The 8,939-nt window shown below is 33.7% G+C and overlaps 1 long non-coding RNA gene across 1 annotated transcript; it reads right to left on the bottom strand.

Moving 5' to 3' along the window:
- Positions 1-325: 325 nt before the first annotated feature.
- On the bottom strand, positions 326-8,933 carry LOC110114362. The gene is made up of 4 exons (XR_002305232.2): positions 8,439-8,933; positions 8,268-8,337; positions 737-819; positions 326-644 (listed from the first exon to the last, which is right to left on the bottom strand). It is a non-coding gene; the product is annotated as an uncharacterized LOC110114362 (long non-coding RNA).
- Between the last annotated feature and the right edge of the window lie 6 nt (positions 8,934-8,939).

The following is an 8,939-nucleotide window of genomic DNA, read 5'->3' as shown; positions in this document are numbered from 1 at the left end:
TGCACCTTTACCACAATCTGTTATTTGTGATGCTTTGATTCATTAGAACTGTATTAGAAGCAGATGGTATGGTTCATAAACTTTTTAGGTTGGATAAATGAGACTATTGCAGAATTACTACCAGCATAGGCTTATGTTTAGTATATTACAGATATCGGACATAGCTTACTGTCCAGAGGAGAATCAGGTGTAGTTACGTCGTCCACTATTGAGCTCAGTACCGAGCGGCAGTACTAAGTAGGGGGTGACGTAGCATATTTTCATTTGGCTCTGAACGGCGTTCGGTGTCCGCACATTATAATTCCCCATTTTGAATAGGATAACATGTCATCAACATGCAAAATTTAGTCTATTATCTCTTTGCTTATAGCAGCCGTAGGAAATAAGAAAAAACAGAGCTACAATCAGCAACTGCAATAAATCCAAACATTTCAATCCGATAATAAATTTTGATTCAGATTTGACTCAATTCAGACAACTTAAACTTCAACAAAATTTAAGTGTATGGTGCTACAAAATATTAAGATAAAGCTTATGTTAAATGGTAGAAATATGAAGGGTGGTCAGAAAGACTTACTGAGCTCCTCCCTGGATTTTGGCTTCACCTATCCCGTTTGCGCAGCCCCATGCGAGATTTTGAATACCTAAATACAGTTTAGTTATAAACACAATCGTATCCACAAGGCTAAAGGCTCTATTGAAATTTAAAAGTTTTTATGGCTGATAAGAAGGATACTCTATGCGCAGGCGCTCCCCAAAAGATGAGAATAAAGAGCTTCCCTGCAGGCTGTTGAGGGCTTCAGTTGAGCAAGCAATGTCCTGCATTTACAAGATTATATATCAAATGAGAGGAATATAAGCATATATTTAAATATTAATTAAGTTCAATGTATTCTTAATAATGAAAGAACTATGTCGTCTTTTTTATCCAGTATGTTGAACAAATGGGTGTTAAAAAGCAGATTTAGGCTTCGTTTTGGACAACTTTCGTACTGTTTTCTAAAACGATTTTCTAGTATAAATTTTTTAATTCAAGAAATTTTTGTTCTAAAAAGTTGTTTTAGAAATCAATCAAAAAGCTGTCCCAAACAAAGCCTTAATCATTGATGATATGTATCCTCGAGTATGATAAAAGTCGTCTTGTGAAGTTACAAATTCAATCAGCAAAAAGTTTCCACTACAAATTAAAAGGAACTAGAGCAAAATATTCAACCATATCCAGAAAGGTATTCTATCTGGGGCTTAGTCAGCTATATAAATTGTCGGTACGGTCGGAAATCTAAGAATTACGGGCAAAAAGAACCCGTGTTGCCTAGGTTGGAGCTAATATCAATATACCATCATTGGAATACCAAAAAGAACTGCTAAGAGGGCTTAACATCAACATCCAGATTTTCCCAAAGCAAGAAACCCCAGCCTCATTGCCAATTTTTTTTAAGATCATGAGCATTTTTCCAAGTAGGCTTGCAAGTATTCCAAATACAAAGTCAGAGATAGTCGGGATGCCTAAACCATCATAATTCAATGGCTTGCAAGTATTAATTCATGAAACCAAGGATAATTTCTTGGCATTAATGTTTCTATGGTATAAAAAACTAGAAGAAATTTTGTTGAGATACTTGATGCAGGTTTTGGGTATGACACTAAAATTCAATATGATAAACCTAAGAAATTGAAGTATTCCTGCAAAAGAAAGAGCCCCAGCTCTCCAACCACAAGCAACAAAGAGGCCTTCTTCATCAATGGCTGCAAATCAGAAAGTAAGACCCTTCTAGGAGCTATGAGAATTCCTAGGTAGGTAAGAATCGAGGTGTCATTGGAGAGGTTCAGAATGTCACATAGCAGGTATTGATTGAGAGTGTTTTTGGAAAATATAATGGAGCTCTTGGAGGAGTTAATGGTAAAGCCAAATGAACATTTAAAAAGATGGAGCATTTCTCTAAGAAAGATAATTTTGTTATGATCATCCAACCTGAAGACTAGTAGATCGTCTCATCGTCTGCATAAAATAAAGGGAGACTTATTTAAGCCCCATGTTGATACCAAAGAACCCTCTATCCTGGAGGTACATCTTTCAAAAACATTAGAGGTACCATCCACAAAAATACAAAAAAAAAGGTAAGGGGATAACGAACATCCCTATCTCAAGCTAGGCGATAATGAGAAAAAAGCCTTCAAGAAACCCATTTATGCCCAATGATGTCCCAAGTGGAGGTGTAGAAGGCAAAAGTAACACCATCAAACCCAGGGGTAAAATTCTGCTCAAAAGAGAAGACCACCTTTTTAATTTTAGTTTTAAAAATAGAGGCAATAAGAGATATAAGGTACTTTATCACCGAAAGGAGGTAGAAGGGCATTAGTTGTGCGCCTTGTGGCCATTGGATTGTTTAAAAGAAATTTGAAATAAGAAAGGAACATTGACAAGTAGTGAGCTCTTTCAGAAAAGTATGATTTCTCCTCCCTTTGATCTTCCAATCAAGAAAAATTAACTCATCTTCTCCATTTTTCAGCCCTTTGATTTTCGGCCTCTAAATAATCCAATCAACCCAGGAATAGTAGGAAGAAGTGAGTGCCACATCCACCTGTTTGGCCTGAATAATAAAATCAGCATTCATTGGATCACTAAGAAGATTGTAATAAGAAGCATGCCTGTTTTCTAAATCTTTTGTTCTGGGATGTCATTTCCTACTTACTGTAGTGTACTTTAGAAATTTGTGCTTGTGAAGAAAGGAGCTCTTATAAGATCACTGTTGGAGAAGCAAAAGAGGATACTAGAAATGACATCCCAGAACTCAGGAAGCCTACACCAATAATTTTAAGAAGTAACCCATGTTTGGAACCGTTGGTTAAAGTTGGATTGAGGACATCTGGGACTTTCAACATTATAGTAAGAAGTAGGAAAGCAATTCAGCCATATCTCATTTACTAAAACTATGTCCAAATTGATGAGGATAGGAGCTTCACTTATATTGTTAAACCATGAGAATTTCAGCCCAACAAAGCAATATCCATCAACGAGATGTCAAAAATCAGAATATTAAAAACCTAGAACTTACTATTTGGAATCGGATTGCCACCCACTTTTTCTTTGTGATGTCTGCAATAGTTTAAATCCCCTAAAACAGCCAAAGGATAATTGAATTGGGAAGAAGAACACCCAATCCTTCTATGAGATTCTCAAAGATGAGTTTTCTCAGAATGAGAATTAGAGGCATATAATAAAAGAAAGGGCTTCAAGATCCCATAAGTAACTATGTCATGGATGACCTGATATCCAACCAAACAAGCCTTGAAATTCAGAACATACGCATTCCACTTGATCCAGATTCTCTCAGACTGAAAGCAACTAAAGTTATAGCAAAAGCCTTCTTTAGTAAAAAGTTTGCGAGAATTAAGAAACCACAACTCCGTCATAAGGTGACCGCTAATTGAGATTGAAGGATTGGATGAGTTTCTTGCAATTAGAACCCAATCCAAACTATAGAAGCCTCTAATGTTCTACGAGACTAAATTTGGGAAATTCATTCAGATATGACAGATTGATTGGCCATTTTCTTGGCCTTAGGGTGGTTTGAAGGCTCTAAGGAGGATTTGGGAGGGACATTATGTTTATTAACAGATGATTAAGGATCATTGTTTGACAGCAGGGAGTGTTCCTTTTCAAATAAAAAAATAGAGAAGCCATTATTATGTAAAACATCAGCATCCAATCGTGCAAAGATAGAGTTTTTGTGTTCGGTTGAATTGGTTTCATTTGTAGGGTTGTTAAGATTACGAATGAGTCCTAGCTCATTGGAGCTATTTTTAATGGCTAGTTTCTTTTGGATATGCGGGAGATTGTCAGTCATTGAGGAAAGAGGATTCAAATTTATGATTTTGGGTTAAGGATGTGTTGATGTTGCTTGACGGGTTTGAGTGGACAGAGTTTATGTTTGGGAGGGAGTCTAAGTTGAGGTTTCCTGCTCTTGCTTCTACCTCGCAGAAATTGGCAGGGACCTCAGCTGGGTTTGTAAGGCAATGATTTTGCAGGTGAATGAGAGATCCACAACCACCAAAAGGGAAAGGATTTCAATCATATTGCACGCATAAAGTCAGTGGTTTCCTAGTTATGGAAATCTTTATCTCATGAGCAAGGATGGAGTTTTATCCACCTAAACACAGACCCAAGCAAACATCAAGCTAGTTTTATCAGCTATTATAGAAGCTACGGCCAAGGGTTATCAATGGAACTTGCTATTTTTGAAAGAGGCGTTGAGAACCTAAATAGAAAAAATCTTCATTTAATGAGATCATGAAAAGATTACCTATAACTTTGCTATTTTTTTAACATCTATGAGAAGGGCTTCATAGTAAGAGTATTTACTGATGGAGCTAGGATCAAGTTCCAACGGGCTCTAACCACTTTGATTTCCTACAAAAACCTCCCAGCCCTCATCGTCTACAGCACCTGTATCCACCACTTCACTTGCAACTCTATGGCATCACAAATTCGGGCATCCTAATGCAGCTACATTACATGTTTTAGCAAAAACAAAACATCTCTATTATGTAATCCCTCCAAATAGACTAATACATAACTCTTGCAATTTATCAAAAGAGTCATCATTTGTCTTTTTCTTTTTCTACTTCTAGAAGTAAAACCTCACTTGATATTATCCATTCCGCTGTACGTAGTTCATCACTACTTTTGTCAAAGCAATATTATAAGTATTGTCTTTAGTTTGTTGAAAATTTTTCTCATTCCTCTGCAATTTTCCAATGAATCTTAAATCACAAACATTACTATGTTTCAATTCAAAATTTATGTTGCAAAAAATTTTAACCATCATATTAAAATCCTGAAAATGAATTATGGTGGTGAATATTGCAGCACAAACTTTCAAAATCTTCTCAACCAATTTGTTATATTGCTTCAACATTTGTGTTAATACACTATCAAACAAAATAGTATTGCGGAGATAAAACATCATCGCATTATTGAGATTATTTGTACCTTTATGATTAATGCAAATATTCCTCAATTTCCCTAGGAGGATGTTCTACCAACTGCAGTATATCTAATTAATCATCTTCCTTCTCCTGTAATCATTAATTGCTCACTATATCAACTACTATATAATAAAAATTTTCATATTCTCATTTTTAAATTAATGGTAGTTTGTGTTATCCATGGTTCCAACTGTATCCGCCCGCAAAAACTCATCCAAATCTGAGTCCTGTGTATTTCTTGGTTATGCCACTGCCTCATAAGCCACATGCTTTAATCCAATGACTCAAAGAACCTATATTTCAAGACACGTAATTTTTTATGAAAATATTTTTCATATCAACAATTCATTTGATCTCCCAACCTGTCCTCGGCGCCTGAAACAGTATCAGCTCTCACCTTAGTCCCAACATCTCACAAATCAACCTTAGCATCACCCCAAATTTCCTCTATCTGTGAACAAAATACCTGCACTTCTTCCCTTTGTGTCTGCCACTCCATCCAACAATCACTACAGTCCTACTAACACTATCTCAAATCATCCTATCTCTTCTCCAACTATTTCAATGTTGCCAGATTCTACACACTCCTCTTACAATTGTCCTATCAGCCACAAACATTTTCCATTCATTAGAAGCAAACTAATCTTAAGCCCAAAAAAAAAAAAAAAAATTCAAACTTGGTCATTCCTCTAACACTACTGATGGTCTAACTTGTTATTATATTACTGTCAAGAGTTTGCATTGACAAAAAGTCATGCCTAAAGAGTTTCAAGCTCTTCAATAGTAGGGAACCTAGATCTTAGTTCATCACCTACATAAACATATTAGTTAGTAAATGGATCTATAAAACAAAATCTAATTCAGATGGCACTCTTGCTCACTATAAATCTCACCTTCTAGCATAATGTTACAATCAAGAATAAGACATTAATTACACTGACACCTTCAAACATGTTGCTAAATTTCCAACCATTCGTAATTTTCTAGCAGTGGCTCTTCATCAACATAGGCAAGTTTCTCAACTAAATGTATCAAACACTTTTTCGCACAGCACTCTCAAGGACCAAGTCTTATATGAAGCACTGTGAGGCTTCATTAACCCTAACTACTCAAAGCATGTTTGTCTACTGAAGAAGGTTATACGCAGGCTACCTCAAGTTTAGTATCAAAAACATAAATAACTTACCTAGCACAAGGTTTAGTTAAGTATCATATAACCCCTTGAGGTTTGGAAAAATATCAAATACCTACCTCATGTTAATTTTTCCATCTATTAACTGTTACAACAAGGGTACTTTTCTGATTAATTTAGAAAAAAGAAACGATCACTAAACCTAAACTACATGCATAATACAGGATTTAAATTTTAAACTAATAAATTTAGCATTTAGATAATTCAAATCTATTAATGAATAAAATTTTAAAATAAGTATTTACTATTTAACTGTTTCATACTTTATTAAAAAAATAAATATACTTAAAAATTCAATCATATCTAGAAAAAAAAATATAACTTGATAACAACAAAATTAAAATTAATTAAATTAATTGAAAATATATAATTAATATTAATTGATTTATTAATAGAGTTATTATTGGTACAAATCTTAAGCTTATAATTTAGAAATAAATCTAAAATTTTCAAAATATATAATCCATAATTATTTATGAAAAAAATTAATATATAAATATTGACTTGAATTATTTTCTTCATTTCCGAAAAAAAAAATTCAAACACATTAATGAATGAAATTGTAAACCATCAATGTCAAAAGTTCAAACAATTCTTTATCTAAACAACCTTAAGAAGAGTCCCCGCTAGTTTGTGTATAATTTAGGTTAAGAGTTTTATGTCGAAGTTAATGAAAAAATTACATAATGGATGGAAACATTAACCTAAGAAGGTAATTAAAATTCTGTCAAATCTTTTACAGGCCATATAATATTAACTTAAACCTAGGGGAGAAAAATGATAATCACCCACAATTAACATCAATATCTTAATCAGCTCAGTTAATCATTGAATCACCGATTAAAATCAAACTAAACAGAGTTAATCCACCAAAACACTAATTAAACAATTTAGTCCAATTAATTCCCGATTCATCTAGTAATTCACCGATCCTCAACTAAAGCCAAGGTGTTCCCAAACTATCCCCTACTTAAGCATAATAATGCCAAATTAGAACAAATTAAATTATAATCATTAATAAATTATTTATTACATTAGCTAATGTCCATTAATAAAAACGTGCTTAATTAGCTATAATTAAAATAATTAATCTAATTATTTCATTTGTTAATTAATCTACCATCCTTAAACATCTGAGATTAATCACTACAACAAATAAATCTCTTGATTTGTAATTAACTAAAGCTAACAATGATTGCTTAATTAATCCATCTTATCATTCGTTAATTCATGCTTAATTATATAAATATATTAATTATTCTTTAGTGCTTAATAATGAACCCTTCTGATTAATTAACCATGCAACTATTGCTTAATTAATTCATGCAACTTTTGTTTAGTTAGTGCTTAAAAGCCATGTGATATGTCAATCTTTCATTTGTGCTTAACTAATAGATATATTCATTCTTGATTTCATCAGGCTTCAATTAAAACTTTATATGGAGCTGAATCAGCCACTAGCTTAATTAAACTGCTAATTAATATTTACTAATCCACGCAGAAAATTAATCCTTTATATAGTTCTTAATAAAGTCCTTATCTTATATATGATTGATCCAAACGTCACAACAAGATGATCTTCAGGATTAAAACAATGCAGATAACTCGATTTCAGTGTAAGTACGTTTACGTCCATGGAATACATGTATATGGATTTATTTATAGGGAAAACGACTGGCTTTATGGTGTAAAAACTAGGATTGCTCAGAATGAAATTAATTTCATAAAGCTAAATGCAGAATGCTCAATTATGTAGCAAAACGGGTTCTACTGACAACTACCGAACTGGGTTAGATGTCATCTGTATTTGCGATTCAAAAAGGAAATTCATCAATTTAAAGGCACTGGGAACACATATATACTCATAAGACCAAAGTAAGATCAAAATGTTAGCCTTTATGAAATCGTCCTTGAGCAAAATAAGAAGGATAACATCAACGAAGTGAGCGTTTACATGCTGATCACATATGAAGGACAGCCAAAAGGGCATATTAGCGTTAACATATTTATTCAGATTATAAACCCTAAAACAACTTTTCCGGTGAAGACAGTTTCAACTTTCAAGTAATTGCAAGTGGTAAATTACCTGAAAGTCGACAAATGCAACAGAAACCCCTTTCTTGTGTTGCAACATCAACTTTAAAAATCCTGGGTATCTAACACGACAGAAGCAAAGATTATCAGAACTCCCAGAATTGAAATTAGATCAAAAACATTTGCACAAAACATAAAATGATGAATATTAAGTTTCTCTGACTTGGAAAACATTCGAGTCAGCTCTTTTTCAGAACAAGCTGGACCAAGATTAGCCACAAAAAGTGTTGGGCAAGGAGGATTGTTTTGAGGAGGAGGATTTCTTAATGCAGTCTGCAACAGCAAAAGGCATAATTAAAGCATTAACAGTGGAAACATGGGCTAGCATGACACAGCGGAATAAAAACTTACAGAACCTTCATGAAAGCTGAATTTGAAACAAGAAAAAGTTACGCATTTGGGAAAGCAAGTTTCTAGGGCAAAAGTGTGGGTGCCGTGCTATAACATATAATCAGCAAGAAGTATCATTCATTCATCAAAGAGGAAAGCACGTAGAAATCAGCAAGAAGTATATTCTTGAACTGAATAATGGGAAACCAAAGAAGAAATAGTATGAAATCATGAATCATAACAGTAGACAGAAACATCTTGATGTAGGCAAAGGGAGGTCAAAATATTTTGGGTTTTAATTTTGGTGAGTTAGTTTCTTCTACTTAAAATCATC

The sequence above is a fragment of the Dendrobium catenatum genome, unplaced genomic scaffold, assembly GCF_001605985.2.
Source record: "Dendrobium catenatum unplaced genomic scaffold, ASM160598v2 fragScaff_scaffold_139, whole genome shotgun sequence".
Taxonomy (NCBI): domain Eukaryota; kingdom Viridiplantae; phylum Streptophyta; class Magnoliopsida; order Asparagales; family Orchidaceae; genus Dendrobium; species Dendrobium catenatum.
Note: the sequence above shows the minus strand (reverse complement) of the source record. Positions and strands in the feature narration are given on the sequence as shown.